The sequence below is a fragment of the Macaca nemestrina genome, chromosome X (genome assembly GCF_043159975.1).
Source record: "Macaca nemestrina isolate mMacNem1 chromosome X, mMacNem.hap1, whole genome shotgun sequence".
Classification (NCBI taxonomy): Eukaryota; Metazoa; Chordata; class Mammalia; order Primates; family Cercopithecidae; genus Macaca; species Macaca nemestrina.
Genome location: NC_092145.1, coordinates 89986660 through 90003513, shown reverse-complemented (window position 1 = coordinate 90003513; position 16854 = coordinate 89986660). Strand labels below are relative to the sequence as shown.

Sequence of the window (16854 nt, the reverse complement as noted above, 5' to 3'; positions counted from 1 at the left end):
GTCCTTTGAAGCTTTGAAGCCAGACATTGACTTCTCTCTAACTGTGAAAGTCCTAGATGGCATCTTCTTCCGATAGAAGGCTGTTTTATCTACGTTGTAAGTCTATTGTTTAATGTAGCTACTTTCATCCATTATCTTAATTAGATCTTCTGGATAACTTGCTGCAGCTTCTTCAGCACCACTTGATGCCTCACCTTGCACTTTTATGTTATGGATACAGCTTCTTGCCTCAAACCTCATGAATCAACTTCTGCTAGCTTCCAACTTTTTTTCTACAGCTTCTTCGCCTGCCTCAGGCTTCATAGAATTAAAGAGAGTTAGGGCCTTCCTCTGTGTTAAGCTTTGGTTCAAGGAAATGTGGATGGTTTGGTTTTTCATCCAGACCACTAAAACTGTCTTCTTAACAGCCATAGGTTGTTTTGCTTTTTTATTATTCATGTGTTCAGTGGAGTAGCACTTTTAATTTCCTTTAATAACTTTTCCTTTACATTCACAGTTTGGCTAGCTGTTTGGCACAAGAGACCTAGTTTTTGGCCTATCTTGGCTTTTGATATGCCTTCTTCACTAAGCGTAATCATTTCTGGCCTTTGATTTAAAGTGAGGGATGTGCTATTCTTCCTTTCACCTGAACACTTAAAAGGTCATTGTAGGGTTATTAATTATCGTAATGTCAATATTGTTATGTCTCACAGAATAGGGATGCCCGAGGGGAGGGAGAGAGATGGGGGAATGGCCAATCAGTTTAGCAGTCAGAACATGCACACATTTATTGATTATGTTTGCCATCTTATATGGGCACTGTTTGTGGTGCCCCCAAACAATTACAATAGTAACATCAGAGATCACTGATCACAGATCACCATAACAGATAAAATTATAATGGAAAAGTTTGAAATATTGTGAGAGTTAACAAAATGTAAGAGAGACATGAAGTGAGCACATGCTTCTGTAAAAATTGTGCCAATAGATTTGCTCAATGCAGGGTTGCCACAAAACTTCAGTTTGAAAACAAAAAACAAAAAACACAGTATCTGCAAATTGTAATAGAATGAGGTACCCCTGCATATTATTTTTGAAATGAAGATTCATAGAAAGTTGCAATAAATGTATAGGAGATCCTGTTCATAGCTCACCTAAACCACTTCAATGTCATGTTGCATAACTACAGTATGATACAGAAACCAGGAAACTAATGTTTATCTTATTCAGTTTTCCTTACTTTTGTAAGCACTCTGTATGTGTGTGTGTGTGTGTGTGTGTGTGTGTATAGCTCTACTCATCTTCTCACATGTGTAGTTTCTAACAATCATCACCACTCCAAAGGCTCTTTCAGGATAACACTTTATAAAGACACACTCATCTCCTTTTCCTCCTTCTCATACATCTGATCTCTAATTTGTTCTGTCTCTGTAATTCTGCTCTTTCATGAATATTATATAATGTCCCTCTTTCTCCCTAGTAATTTAAAGTCTTCTTTATCTTACGTTAGTATATGTACTGGTGTTTTAAAAAATTCATATTTCAATGATATATCTTTTTCCATCCATTTACTTTCAACCTACCCATTTTGTTATATTTGAAGTGAATTTCTTGTAGACTGCATATAGCTGGGCTAAGCTTTTTTTTAAAAAAAGACTACTCTGCCAGTGTCTATCTTTTAATTGGTATATTTAGACTAGTTTATATTAAAATAATTACTCATATGTTAGGGCTAAGTCTTTAATTTTTAAAATTCTGGTAAAAAATAACATGATATCTACCCTCTTAAGAAAATTTTGAGTGTACAGCACAGTATTATAAATTATATGTACATTAATGTCCAGAAGATATCTAAAACTTTGTATCTTGCATTATTAAAACTCTATACTCATTGAACAGCATCTCTGCTTTTCCCCTTTTCCCTGGGTTCTATCAGTTTGATTACTTTTGTATACCTCCTGCAACTGAAATAATGTAGTATTTGTCCTTCTGTGACTAGTTTATTTCACTTAGCATAAAGTCCTCAGTGTTCTTTCATGTTGTATACCTGGATTGTACGACTGGATGTGACAGGATCTTCTTCTTTTTAAAAGCTGAATAATATTCTATTATGCACATATGCCACATTTTCTATATCTATTCATCCACCGATGGACATTTAGGTTGTTTACATGTCCTGGCTATTGTAAATAATGCTACAATGAAGATAGGTGTGCAAATATCTCTTCTAGATACTGTTTTCAATTCTTTTGGATAAATACGCAGTGGTGGGGTTGCAGGATCATATGGTAGTTATATTTTTAATTTTTCGAGGAACCTCCATACTATTTTCCAAAGTGGCTACACCGTTATATAGTCCCAACAATAGTGCACAAAAGTTCCATTTTCCAATAACACTTGTTATTTTGTTTTTAAAGTAAATGTTATTATACATAAGTGAGGGGTGTATGTGTGTGTGTGTGTGTGTGTGTGTATATATATATATATATAAAATGTTGTTATGAGATACACATATATAGTAAAAATATTGCTATAGTGAAACAAATCAACATATTGGGTCATCTCATATAGTTACCTGTTTTCCCTCCTGTGGCAAGAGCAGCTATAATCTGTCATTTGGCAAAAATCATGAATACAGTGCACTACCGTTAGCTATAGATGTCATCTTTGTAAGACCTAATGTACGACACTAGTTATTTTCTGGTTTTTGTTTTGCTTTGTTTTAATCATGGCCATTTATTAGGCATGAGGTGATTACTCATTTTGGTTTTGATTTGCATTTCCTTGATGATTAGTGATGTTGAGCATCTTTTCATATACTTGTTAGCCATTTGTATGTCTTCTTTGGAGAAATATCAAGTCCTTTGCTCATATTATAATCAGTTCTTTTTTTCTATTGAGTTGTACGAGTTCCCTTTACAGTTTGGATATTAACTCCTTATCAGTTGTGTAGGTTTTCAAATATTTTCTCTCATTCAGTGGGTTTCCTTTAACTCTATTGATGTGTTCCTTTGCTGTGCAGAAGGTTTTTAGTTTGATTTGGTCTCACTTGTCTATTTTTCCTCTTGTTGCCTGTGCTTTTGGTGTCTTATCCAAAAAATCATTCCCAAGACTGATGTTATGAAGCAATTTCCTTATGTTTTCTTCTAGGAGTTTTATAGTTTCAGGTATTACAGTTAAGTCTTTAATCCGTATTGAGTTGATTTTTGTATATTGTATAAGATAAGGGTTCAGTTTCATTCTTTTGCATGTAGATATCCAGTTTTTCCGCCACCATCTGTTAAAGAGACTATCATTTTCCTATTATGTAGTCTTGGCACCATTGTTGAATATCATTTGACTGCATGTGTGTGCGTTTGTTTTCGGGTTCACTATTCGAAATTGGTCTATATGTTTGCCTTTATGTCAGTTTCATACTGGTTGTTTTTTTAATTTTTCAACAGAAATTTACTTATTATACAGCAAATAAAAACTTAAAGTGCATGATGGTTTACTGATTTCGTACAGAGTTTAAGGTGGAGAATTAAAATGTAATTAGACAAAGCACTGATAACATCAAACAATTGGAGGAAACATTAAGATTTTTAATAAATGTTGAGATATATCCTATTGGAAAAATATTTCTGGAATTATAGCAAAAGTCACTATAGAATATGACACAATATAAAAATACTATGAACTAAACACTGCTTAGTTGTAGACAACCAAGTACAAATTTTAAAGTAGGCATTAATGAAAAAAATCATTAGTCACATATTATGTTTGCCCAGTGATATCATTTAATATTTCTTTATTTTATTTTTTATTATTATTATTATACTTTAAGATCTAGGATACATGTGCATAACGTGCAGGTTTGTTACATATGTATACTTGTGCCATGTTGGTGTACTGCACCCTGTAGCTTTGTAATATGTTTTAAAATCTTGGAGTGTGATGTCTCCAGCTTTGTTGGTCTTTCTCAATATTGTTTTGGCTATTGGGAGTCTTTTGTGGATCTATGTGAATTTTAGGATTGTTTTCTATTTTTGTAAAAAATGCCATTGGGATTTTGATGGGGATCGCATTGAATCTGTAGATCACTTTGGATAGTATGGACATTTTAACATTATTAAAGTCTTCCAATCCATTAATACAGATGTATTCAACTTATTTGTGTCTTCTTTAGTTTCTTCCAACAATGTTTTGTAGTTTTGTAGATGTAAACTTCGGTTGTTAATTGAGATCTTTCTTTCTTTCTTTCTTTCTTTCTTTCTTTCTTTCTTTCTTTCTTTCTTTCTTTCTTTCTTCTTTCTTTTTAACGTAGATTTTTATCTCTATTAAATTCCTTTAGTACTGCTTTTGCTGCATCTCATAAGTTTTGGTATGCTGTGTTTTCATTTTTGTTTGTTTGAAGATATTTTGAAATTTTTATTAAGATTTCCTGTTTGATCTATTGGTTATTCAAAAATGTGTTTCTTAATGTACATATTTTGAATTTTCCAACTTTCTTTAAGCTGTTATAAAAGTCCTTTGTCACCTTGGTTAAGTTTATTTCTAAGTATTTTATTCTTTTGATGCCATGGAAAATACAATTGTTTTCCTAATTTTTTTGGATTGCTCATTGCTAGTCAATGGAAGTGCAACTGCTTTTTATTTGTCGATTTTGTAATTCTTCAACTTTATTGAATTTGTTTATTAATTCTAACAGGTATTTTTGTGGAGTCTTTAGGATTTTTTTATATATGAGATCACTTCATCTGCTAAAAGAGATAATTTTTCTACTTTCTTTCCTATTGGATGTTTTCATTTATTTTTCTTAGCTGATTGCTCTGGAGAGGATTTCCAATGCTTTGTTGAATAGAAGTGGTGACAACAGGCATCCTTGCCTTGTTCCTGATCTTAAAGGGAAAGCTTTCAGTTTTTTATCATGAAGTATGATATTAGGTGCAGACTTTTCATATATGATTTTGTTGACCATATATGGTTTTGTCGAAAATTGTTGAGGCAATTTTCTTTTGTTCTTAGTTTGTTTAGAGTTTGTCATAAAAGAGTGTTGAATTTTGTCAAACAATATTTCTGTGTCTATTGAGATGACCATGGAATTTGTATTCTTCACTTTCTTAATGTAATGTATCATTTTAAGTGATTTTTTATATGATTAGCCATCTTGGATTCACAAGGATAAATCTCACTTGGCCATGATTTAATAATCTTTTTAATATGCTGTTGGATTTGACTTGCTAGTATTTTGTTGAAGATTTGTGTATCTATGCTTATCAAATATATTGGCTTACTGATTTATTTTCTTGTTGTGTCTTTGTCTGGATTTGTTAATAGGGTAATGCTGTCTTCATAAAAGAGTTTAGAAGTATGCCTTCCCCTTCAATTTTTTTGGAAGATTTTAAGAAGGATTGTCTGTGGGAGGTGGGGTTATTAACTGATTTAATCTTCTTTACTAGTTACAAGTATGTTCAGATTTTCTTTTTCTTCATGATTCAGCATTGGTAGGTTATAGATTTCTAGGAATTTATGCCTTTTTTCCAGGTTATTCAATTTGTGGACAAATTGGTCATATTGGTTTATTTTAATCTTGTTAATTTCTGTGGCATCAGTTTTTATGTTTCCTCTTTCATTTCTGATTGTTTTGAGTCTTCTCTTTTTTCTTAGTCTAGCTAAAGATTTGTCAATATTTTTTATCTTTAAAAAAAGCAGCTTTTAATTTTATTGATCTTTTCTATATTTTTTTCTCTATCTCTGCTCTGGTTTTCATCATTCCTTTCCTTCTGCTCACTTTAGTCTTAGTTTGCTCTTCTTTTTCTAGTGCCTTCAGATGTAAAGTTAAGTTGTTAATTGAGATCTTTCTTTCTTTTTTAGGTGGAAGAAATATGGATATGCTGTATTCTGTTTGAAAGGATTCATCATGAACCAGAAAAAATCAATGAAAGGGGACATTTCACCTAGATTAAATTTTGCAATTTTTAAAAAGCATATGAGCAAAGAAACTATCCTTCAAACATCCAAATAAGGAAGAATAGATTACCTAACAATAGGAACAAATTAAAAATAATTGATTCAGCCTAAGGCTTTTTTTTTTTTCCCAGCAAAGAAGTAGTTTAATAATTGCAGGGCCAGCCAAGTAGGGAGAAAGGGAAAAAATTTCTCAAACCCATCTCTCTGAGAATTTGGAGGCTAGAGTTTTTGAGGACACTTTGGCAGGCAGGGGATAGGAAACTTTTTAAAAAATGATTGATTGGGGATGAAATCACAGGGGTGCCTGAAACTGTCTTGGCTTAGCTGAGTCAGTTCCTGGGAGGGGGGTGTCTTAGGACCAGGTGGCATCTCTTGGTCGGCTCTTGGTCTGCTGCTGAATCTGAAAAATATGTCAAAGACCAGTTTTTTAAGTTTCATAATAGTGATGTTATCTATAGGAGTAGTTGGAGAAGTGTAAAACTTGTGACCCCAGTTATATGACTCGGCAGCTGTAAGCAAATTATAGAAAAACACATAAAGCAATGGCAGGTAATTGTTTAACTATGTCTACCGTTTAACAAAATTCAAGGCCCCACCATAATTCTTTTTCTAATTATTATTATTTTTAAAAATGTTTGTGGATACATAGTAGATATTTATATATTTGGGGTACATGATATGTTTTGATACAGACATCCAATGTGAAAAAGCACATCATGGAGAATAGGGTATATATCCACTCAATAATTTATTCTTTGAGTTATAAGCAATACAATTCCACTCTTTAAGCTATTTTAAAATGTACAATTAAGTTATTGATTATAGTCACCCTATTGTGCTATCAAATAGTAGGTCTTCCTTGTTCTTTTTATTTTTTTTGTACCCATTAACCATACCCACCTCCCCCTAGCACCCTACTTCCCAGCCTCAATTGTTTTGATTTTCAGATCCCACAAATAGGTGAGAAAATGTGATGTTTGTCTTTCTGTGCCTGGCTTATTTCTCTTAATATAATGATCTCCAGTTCCATCTATGTCATTGCAGATGACTGGATTTCATTCTTTTTTATGGTTGAATAGTACTCCGTTGTGTATATATGCCACATTTTCTTTATCCATTAATCTGTTAATGGACAAATAGGTTGCTCCCAAATCTTAGCCATTGTTAACAGTACTGCAACCACCATAAAAGTGCAGATATCTCTTTGACATACCAATTTCATTTATTTTGTATATATACTCAACAATAGAATTGCTGTTATATTTGCTATCTCAATTTTTAGGTTTTTGAGGAATCTCCAAATTGTTCTCCATAGTGGTTGTTAATTTACTTTCCTACCAGCAGTATGTAAGGGTTCACTTTTCTCTACATCCTCACCAACATTTGTTATTGCCTGTCTTTTGAATATAAGCCATTTTAACTGGAGTAAGATAATACTTCCTTATAGATTTGATTTGCATTTCTCTGATGATCAATGACATTGAGCCCCTTTTAACAATTTAGAAATATTCCCTCCTGCTCTGTTGTTCACATGCCTGTTTGCCATTTGTGTGTCTTCTTTTGAGAAGTGTCTATTTAAATATTTTGCCCAATTTTGATCGGATTATTAAATTATTTTCTATAGAGTTGTTTGAGCGCCTTATATATTATGCTTATTAATCCCTTATCAGATGTGTGCTTTGCATGTATTTTCTCCCATCCTGTGGATTGTCTCTTCTCTTTGTTGGTTGTATCTTCTGCTGCTCAGAAGCTTTTTAACTTGATGTGATCCCATTTGTTCATTTTTGCTTTGGCTGCCTGCACTTTTGGGGTATTGATCAAAAAATCTTTGCCCGGACCAATATCCTGGAGATTTTCCTCAACGTTTTCTTGTAGTAGTTTTATATTTTGAGGTCTTAGATTTAAGTCTTTCATCAATTTCAATTTGATTTTTGTATGTGGCAAGAGCAGAGGTCTAGTTTCATTTTTCTGCATATGTATATCCAGTTTTCCCAGCACCTTTTTTGGAAGAGACTGTCTTACCCAGTGTATGTTCTTAGCACCTTTGTTGAAAATGAGTTTAGTGTAGGATTGGGGATTTGATTCTGGGTTCTCTGTTCTGTTCCATTGGTCTGTGTGTCTGTTTTTATGCCAGTACCATGGGGTTTTGGTTACTATGGCTCTGTAGTATTATATAATTTGAAGTCACATAATGTGATTCCTCTAGGTTTCTGATTTTTACATAGAATAGCTTTGCGTATTCTGAGTCTTTTATCATGCCATATAAATTTTAGGATTGATTTTTCTATTTATGTGAAGAATGCCATTGGTAGTTTGATAGGGATTGCATTGAATATGTAGACTACTGTTAGTATGGGCGTTTTAACAATATTGATTCTTCCAATCTATAAGCATGGAATATTTTTTCATTTTTTGGTGTCCTCTTCAATTTCTTTCATCAGTGTTTTATAGTCTTCATTACAGCCATCTTTCACTTCTTTGGTTAATTCTCGTCATTTAATTTTATGCATGGTGATTGTAAATGGGATTACTTTTTAAATTTCTTTTTCAGATTGTTCACTGTTGACATATAGAAATGCTACTTAGTGTTGTTATGTTGATTTTGTATCCTGCAACTTTACTGAATTTATCATTTCTAGTAGTTTTCTTGTGGAATTTTAAGGATTTTTTAAATATAAGATGATATCATCTGCAAACAAGGATGATTTAACTTCTTCCATTCTAGTTTGGATGCACTTTATATATTTCTCCTGTCTCATTGTTCCAGCTGGGAATTCCAGTATTGTGTTGAATAATAGTGATGGCAGTGGGCATCCCTGTTGTGTTCCAGATCTTAGAGGAAAGGCTTTCAGTGTGAAACTAGCTGTAGGTCTGCTGTTTTTGCCTTTAATTATGTTGAAGTTTTATGTTCCTTCTATCGCCAGTTGTTTTAGGGTTTTCAAGATGAAGGGATGTTGAAATTTATCACATGCTTTTTTCCACATCAATTGAAATGATCATATGATTTTTATGTTTCATTCTGTTGATATGATGTATTGCATTGATTGATTTGCATATGTTGAACCATCCTTGCATCACAGAGATAACTCCCACTTGCTCATGCTGAATGATCTTTCTAATGTATTGTTGATTTCAGTTTGCTAGTATTTTGTTGAGGATTATTGCACCAGTATTCATCAGATATATTCACCTGTAGTTTTCTCTTTTTTTTAATCTATCTTTGTCTGGCTTTGGCTTCAGGGCAATACTGGCCTCATCAAATGAGTTTGGAAGCCTTCGTTTCTCCTCTGTTTTTTGGAATAGTTTGTGTAGGACTGGTTATTTGTTCTTCTTTCAATGTTTGGTAGAAATCAACAGTGAAGCCATCAGGTCCCAGGCATTTCTTTACTGGTAGACTTGTTACTATAGCTTCATTTTCATTACTTGTTATTGGTTTGTTCAGGTTTTGGATTTCTTCCTGTGTCAATCTTGGTAGGTTGTATATATCTAGGGATTTGTCCATTTACTATAGATTTTCCAATTATTTGACATATAGTTGCTCTTTGTAGCCACTAATGATCCTTTGAATTTTTGCAATATCAGTTGTAATGTATCTTTTTTCTTTTCTGATTTTTTTTATTTTTATTCTTATTTTTATTTTTGTATTAGTTCTGGGATACATGTGCAGAACGTGCAGGTTTGTTACATAGGTATACATGTGCCATGGTGGTTTCCTGCACCCATCAACTCGTCATCTAGGTTTTAAGCACCACATGCATTAGATATTTCTCCTAATGCTATCCCTCCTTTTGTCCGACATTCCCCAACAGGCCCTGGTGTATGATGTTACCCTCCCTGTGTCCATGTGTTCTTGTTGTTCAACTCCCACTTATGAGTGAGAACATGCAGTGTATTGTTTTCTGTTCCTGTGTCAGTTTGCTGAGAATGATGGTTTCCAGTTTCATCCATGTTTCTGCAAAGGACATGAACTCATTCTTTTTTATGGCTGCATAGTATTCCATGGTGTATATGTGACACATTTTCTCTTTATCCAGTCTATCACTGATGGGCATTTGGGTTGATTCCAAGTCTATGCTGTTGTAAATAGTGCTGCAATAAACATACATGTGCCTGTGTCTTTATAGTAGAATGATTTATAATCCTTTGAGTATATACCCAGTAATGGGATTGCTGGGTCAAGTGATATTTCTGTTTCTAGATCCCTGAGGAATCGCCACACTGTATTTCACAATGGTTGAAGTAATTTACACTCTCACCAACAGTGTAAAAGCATTCTTATTTCTCCACATGATGTCCAGAATCTATTGTTTCCTAACTCTTTAATGATCGCCATTCTAACTGGCATGAGATGGTATCTCATTGTAGTTTTGATTTGCATTTCTCTAATGACCAGTGATGATGAGCTTTTCTTCATATGTTTGTTGGCTGCATAAATGTCTTCTTTTGAGAAGTATCTGTTCATATCCTTTGTCCACTTTTTGATGGGGTGTTTTTTTCTTGTAAATTTGTTTAAGTTCCTTGTAGATTCTGGATATGAGAGTTTTGTCAGATGGATAGATTGCAAAAATTTTCTCCCACTCTGCAGGTTGCCTGTTCACTCTGATAATAGTTTCTTTGCTGAGCAGAAACTCTTTAGTTTAATTAGATCCCATTTGTCAATTTTGGCTTTTGTTGCCATTGCCTTTGGTGTTTTGTCCATGAAGCCTTTGCCCATGCCCGTGACCTGAATGGTACTGCCTAGGTTTTCTTCTAGGGTTTTTATGGTTTTAGGTTTTAGGTTTAAGTCTTTAATCCATCTTGAGGTAATTTTTATTTAAGGTGTAAGGAAAGGTTTCAGTTTCAATTTTCTGCATATGGCTAGCCAGTTTTCTCCGGAACCATTTATTAAATAGGGAATCTTTTCCCCATTGCTTGTTTTTGTCAGGTTTGTCAACGTCAGATGGTTGTAGATGTGTGGTGTTATTTCTGAGGCCCCTGTTCTGTACTATTGGTCTATATATCTGTTTTAGTACCAGTACCATGCTGTTTGGTTACTGTAGCCTTGTAGTATAGTTTGATGTCAAGTAGTGTGATACCTCCAGCTTTGTTCTTTTTGCTTAGGATTGTCTTGGCTATACGAGCTCTTTTTTGGATCCATATGAAATTTAAAATATTTTTTGTAATTCTGTGAAGAAAGTCAATTGTGCCTTGATGGGAATAACATTGACTCTATAAATTACTTTGGGCAGTGTGGCCATTTTCACGATACTGATTCTTCCTATTCATGAGCATGGAATGTTTTTCCTTTTGTTAGTGTCCTCTCTTATTTCCTTGAGCAGTGATTTGTAGTTCTCCTTGAAGAAGTCCTTCCCGTCCCTTGTAGGTTGTATTCCTAGGCATTTTATTCTCTTTGTAGCAATTGTGAATGGGAATTCACTTATGATTCGGCTCTCTGTTTGTCTTTTATTTGTATATAGAAATGCTTGTGATTTTTGCACACTGATTTTGTATCCTGAGGCTTTGTTGAAGTTGCTTATCAGCTTACGGTGTTTTTGGACTGAGACCAAGGGGTTTTCTAAATATACAATCATATCATCTTCAAACAGAGACAATTTGACTTTTTTCTCTCTATTTGAATATCTTTTATTTCTTTCTCTTGCCTGATTGCCCTGGTCAGAACTTCCAACAATATGTTGAATAGGAGTGGTGAGAGAGGGCATCCTTGTCTTGTGCCAGTTTTCAAAGGGAATGTTTCTAGCTTTTGCCCATTCAGTATGATATTGGCTGTGAGTTTGTCATAAGTAGCTCTTATTATTTTGAGATATGTTCCATCAGTACCTAGGTTATTGAGTGTTTTTAGCATGAAGGCCTGTTGCATTTTATTGAAGGCCATTTGTGCGTCTATTGAGATAATCATGAGGTTTTTGTCATTTTTTCTGTTTATGTGATGGATTATGTTTACTGATTTGCATATGTTGAACCAGCCTTGCATCCTGGGGATGAAGCCAACTTGGTCGTGTTAGGTAAGCTTTTTGATGTGCTGCTGGGTTCAGTTTGCCAGTATTTTAGTGAGGATTTTCACATCGATGTTCATCAAGGATATTGGCCTGAAATTTTCTTTTTGTGTTTTTTTACCAGCTTTTGGTATCAGGATGATGTTGGCTTCGCACAATGAGTTATGGAGGAGTCCCTGTTTTTCTATTGTTTTGAGAAGTTTCAGAAGGAATGGCACCATCTCTTCTTTGTACCTCTGGTAGAAATTGACTGTGAATCCCTCTGGACCTGGGCTTTTTTTGGTTGGTAGGCTATTAATTGCTGCCTCAATTTCAGAACTTGTTTTTGGTCTACTCAGGGATTCGACTTCTTCCTGGTTTAGTCTTGGTAGGATGTATGTGTCTAGGAATTTATCCATTTATTCTAGATTTTCTAGTTTATTTGCATAGAGGTGTTTATAGTGTTCTCTGATGGTAGTTTGTATGTCTGTGGGATCTTTGGTGATATCCTTTTTATCATTTTTTATTATGTCTATTTGATTCTTCTTTCTTTTCTTCTTTATTATTCTGGCTAGCAGTCTATCTATTTTGTTAATCTTTTCAAAAAACCAGCTTCTGGATTTACTGAGTTTTTGAAGGGTTTTTCATGTCTCTGTATCCTTCAGTTCTGCTCCGATCTTAGTTATTTCTTGTCTTCTGCTAGCTTTTGAATTTGTTTGCTTTTGCTTCTCTAGTTCTTTTAATTGTGATGTTAGGGTGTTGATTTTAGATCTTTCCCAGTTTCTGATGTGAGTATTTAGTGCTATAAGTTTCCCTCTAAACACTTCTTTAGCTGAGTCCCACAGATTCTGGTATGTTGTGTCTTTTTTCTCATTGTTTTCAAAGTACTTATTTATTTCTGCCTTAATTTCGTTATTTACCCAGTAGTCATTCAGAAGCAGATTGTTCAGTTTCCATGTAGTTGTGTGGTCTTGAGTGCGTTTCTTAATCTTGAGTTCTAATTTGATTGCACTATGGTCTGAGAAACTTTTTGTTATGTTTTCCATTCCTTTACATTTGCTGAGGAGTGTTTTACTTCCAATTGTGTGGTCAATTTTTGAAGAAGTGCTATGAGGTACTGAGAAGAACGTATATTCTGTTGAATTGGGGTGGAGAGTCTGTAGATGTCTATTAGGTCGACTTGGTCCAGACCTCAGTTCAAGTTCGAAATCTCCTTGTTAATTTTCTGTCTCGTTGATCTGTGTGATATTGACAGTGTGCTGTTAAAGTCTCCCACTATTATTGTTTGTCTCTTTTTCATTCTCTTAGAACTTCCTTTATGAATCTGGGTGCTCCTCTATTGGGTGCATATATATTTAGGATAGCTCTTCTTGTATTGATCCCTTTACCATTATGTATTGCCCTTCTTTGTCTTTTTTCATCTTTGTTAGTTTAAAGTCTGTTTTACAAAGACTAGGATTGCAACTCCTACTTTTTTGTTTTTCTTTCCGTCTGCTTGATAAATATTTCTCCATCCCTTTATTTTCAGCCTATGTGTGTCTTTGCACATGAGATGGGTCTCCTGAATACTGCACACTGATGGCTTTTGACTCTTTATCCAATTTGCCAGTCTGTATCTTTTAATTGGAGCATTTAGCCGCTTTACATTTAAGGTCAATATTGTTATGTTTGAATTTGATCCTGTCATTATGATGCTAGCTAGTTATTTTACCCGTTAATTGATGCTGTTTCTTCATAGTGTTGATAGTCTTTATAATTTAGTATGTTTTTGCAGTGAATGGTACCAGTTTTTCCTTTCCATATTTAGTGCTTCCTTCAGGATCTCTTGTAAGGCAGGCCTGGTCGTGACAAAATCTCTCAGCATTTGCTTGTCTGGAAAGGATTTTATTTCTCTACTGCTTATAAAGCTTAGTTTGGTTGAATATGAAATTCTGGGTTGAAAATTCTTTTCTTCTAGAATGTTGAATATTGGCCCCCACTCTCTTCTGGCTTGTAGGGTTTCTGCAGAGAGATCCACTATTAGTCTGATGGGCTTCCCTTTGTAGGTAACCTGACCTATCTCTCTCTCTGCCCTTAACAATTGTTCTTTTGTTTCAGCCTTGGTGAATCGGACGATTATGTGTCTTGAGTTTGCTCTTCTCGACGAGTGTCTTAGTGGTGTTCTCTGTATTTCCTGAATTGAATGTTCGCCTGTCTTGCCAGGTTAGGGCAGTTCTCCTGGATAATATCTTGAAGTGTATTTTTCAACTTGGTTCTATTCTCTTTGTCAGCTTTAGGTACACCAATCAATCATAGGTTTGATCTTTTTACATAGTTCCATATTTCCTGGAGGCTTTGTTTGTTCTTTTTTATTATTTTTTCTCTAATCTTGTCTTCCTTCTTTATTTCATTAAATTCATCTTCAATCTCTGATATCCCTTCTTCTGCTTGATCAGTTTGGCTATTGATACCTGTGTATGCTTCACACAGTCCTTCTGGTGTGTTTTTTCAGCTCCATCAGGTCTTTTATGTTCTCTAAACTGGTTATTCAAGTTAGCAGCTCCTGTAACCTTTTTCAAGGTTCTTAGCTTCCTTGCATTGAGTTGGAACATGCTCCTCACCTTGGAGGAGTTTGTTATTACCCACCTTCTCAATCCTACTTCTGTCAATTCATCAAACAAATTCTCCGTCCAGTTTTGTTCTCTTGCTGGTAAGGAGTTGTGATCCTTTGGAGGAGAATAGGCATTCTGGTTTTTGGAATTTTTAGCATTTTTGCACTGTTTTTTCCTCATCTTAGTGGATTTATCTACCTTTGATCTTTGATGCTGATGACCTTTGGATGGGTTTTTTATGGGTGTTCTTTTTATTGATGTTGATGTTATTGCTCTCTATTTGTTAGTTTTCCTTCTAACAATCAGGCTCCTCTTCTCCAGGTCTGCTGAAGTTTGCTGGAAGTCCACTCCAGACCCTGTTTCCCTGGGTATCACCATCGAGGCTGTAGAACAGCAAAGATTGCTGCCTATTCTTTCCTCTGGAAGCTTCGTCCCAGAGGTGCACCCACCAGATGCCAATCTGAGCTCTTCTGTATGAGGCGTTTGTCGACCCCTGCTGGGAGGTATCTCCTAGTCAGGAGGCATGGGGGTCAGTGACCCACTTGAGGTGGCAGTCTGTCCCTTAGCAGAGCTCAAGTGCTGTGCTGGGAGATGCACTGCTCTCTTTAGAGCTGGCAGGCAGGAACATTTAAGTCTGCTGAAGCTGCACCCAGTCGCCCCTTCCCTCATGTGCTCTGTCCCAGGGTGATGGGAGTTTTATCTATAAGCCCCTGACTGGGGCTGCTGCCTTTCTTTCAGAGATGACCTGCACAGTGTGCAGGAATCTAGAGAGGCAGTCTGGCTACAGCCGCTTTGCTGCCCTGCGGTGGGCTCCACCCAGTCTGAACTTCCTGGTGGCTCTGTTTACACTGTGAGGGGAAAACCACCTACTCCATCCTCAGTAATGGCAGATGCCCCTCCCCCAACCGAACTCCATTGTTCCAGGTTGACTTCAGACTGCTCTGCTGGCAGCAAGAATTTCAAGCTAGTGGATCATAGCTTGCTTGGCTCTGTGGGGGTGCAACCCACTGAGCAAGACCACTTGGCTCCCTGGCTTCAGCCCCCTTTCCAGAGTGAATTGTTCTGTCTCGCTGGGGTTCCAGGGGACACTGTGTTAAAAAAGAAACTTCTGCAGCTAACTCAGTGTCTGCCCAAACAGCCGCCCCATTTTGTGCTTGAAACCCAGGTTTCTGGTGGTGTAGGCACCCGAGGCAATCTCCTGGTCTGCAGGTTGTGAAAACCGTGGGAAAAGTGTAGTATCTGGGCTGGATAGCACCATTCTTCACAGCCCAGTCTCTCACAGCTTCCGTTTCCTAGGGAGGGAGTTCACCAGCACTTGAGCTTCCTAGGTGAGGTGAGGCCCTACCCTACTTCTGTTCACCCTCTGTGGGCTGCACCCACTGTCTAACCAGTCCCAATGAGATGAACCATGTACCTCAGTTGGAATGAAGAAATCACCCTCCTTCTGCGTTGGTCTCGCTGGGAGCTGCAGACCGCAGCTGTTCCTATTCTGCCGTCTTGCCAGATCCCATTTCTGATTTTATTTATTTGCATTTTCACTCTTTTTTTCTTAGTCTGGCTAAAGGTTTTTCAATTTTGTTTAATTTTTCAAAGAATCAACTTTTTGTTTCATTGATCTTTTTTATTATTTCAATTGCATTCATTTCTACTCTGATCTTCATTGTTTCCTTTCTTCTACTAATTGGCATTTGGTTTGCACTTGCTTTTGTAGTTCTTTATGATGCATCATTGGAATATTCATTTGAAGTTTATTCTCTTTTTTGATGTAAGCATTTGTACTATGAACTTCCCTCTTGGTATTACTTTTGCTGTATCCCTTAAGTTTTGGTATGTTATGTTCCATTATCATTTGTTTCAAGACATTTTTCATTTTTTTCTTAATTTCTTCATTGACCACTGGTCATTCAGTGGCCTTGTTTAATTTCCATTTATTTGTGTAATTTCCAAAATTTCTCTTGTTATTGATTTCTAGTTCTCCACTGTGATCAGAGAAGATGCTTGATATTACTTTGTGTATGTGTGTGTGTGTGTGTGTGTGTGTGTGTGTCTTTTAAGACTTGTTTTGTGAACAGATCAGTGTGTCTTGTTTTTTTTTTTTTTTTTAACTCATTCAGCTAGGTTATTTCTTTTAATTGGAGAGTTTTGTCCCTTTACATTCAATGTTATTACTGATAAGTAAGAACTCCTGCCATTTTGTTGTTTTCTGGTTGTTTTCTGGTCTTCTCTTGCTTCTTTGCTTCCTGTCTTCCTTTAGGGGAGGTTCTTTTCTCTGGTGATATGACTTACTTTGTTGCTTTTTATTTTTTGTGTATCCATTGTATGATTTTTGGTTTGAGGTTACCATGAGGCTTGGAAATATT

The 16854-nt window shown here is 35.6% G+C and overlaps 1 protein-coding gene across 14 annotated transcripts in view; it reads left to right on the top strand.

Moving 5' to 3' along the window:
- Positions 1-16854, top strand: part of LOC105476707 (zinc finger CCCH-type containing 12B) — a 433900-nt gene that overhangs the window by 15705 nt on the left and 401341 nt on the right. Inside the window, exon 1 of one of the 14 annotated variants that reach the window (XM_071088664.1) lies at positions 5692-6480. The exons of the other annotated variants lie outside the window; for them this stretch is intronic. The gene's annotated coding sequence lies outside the window, so the exon portion shown is untranslated. Of the gene's footprint in view, positions 1-5691; positions 6481-16854 lie in introns of those variants that run through there. 14 annotated transcript variants of the gene reach the window in all.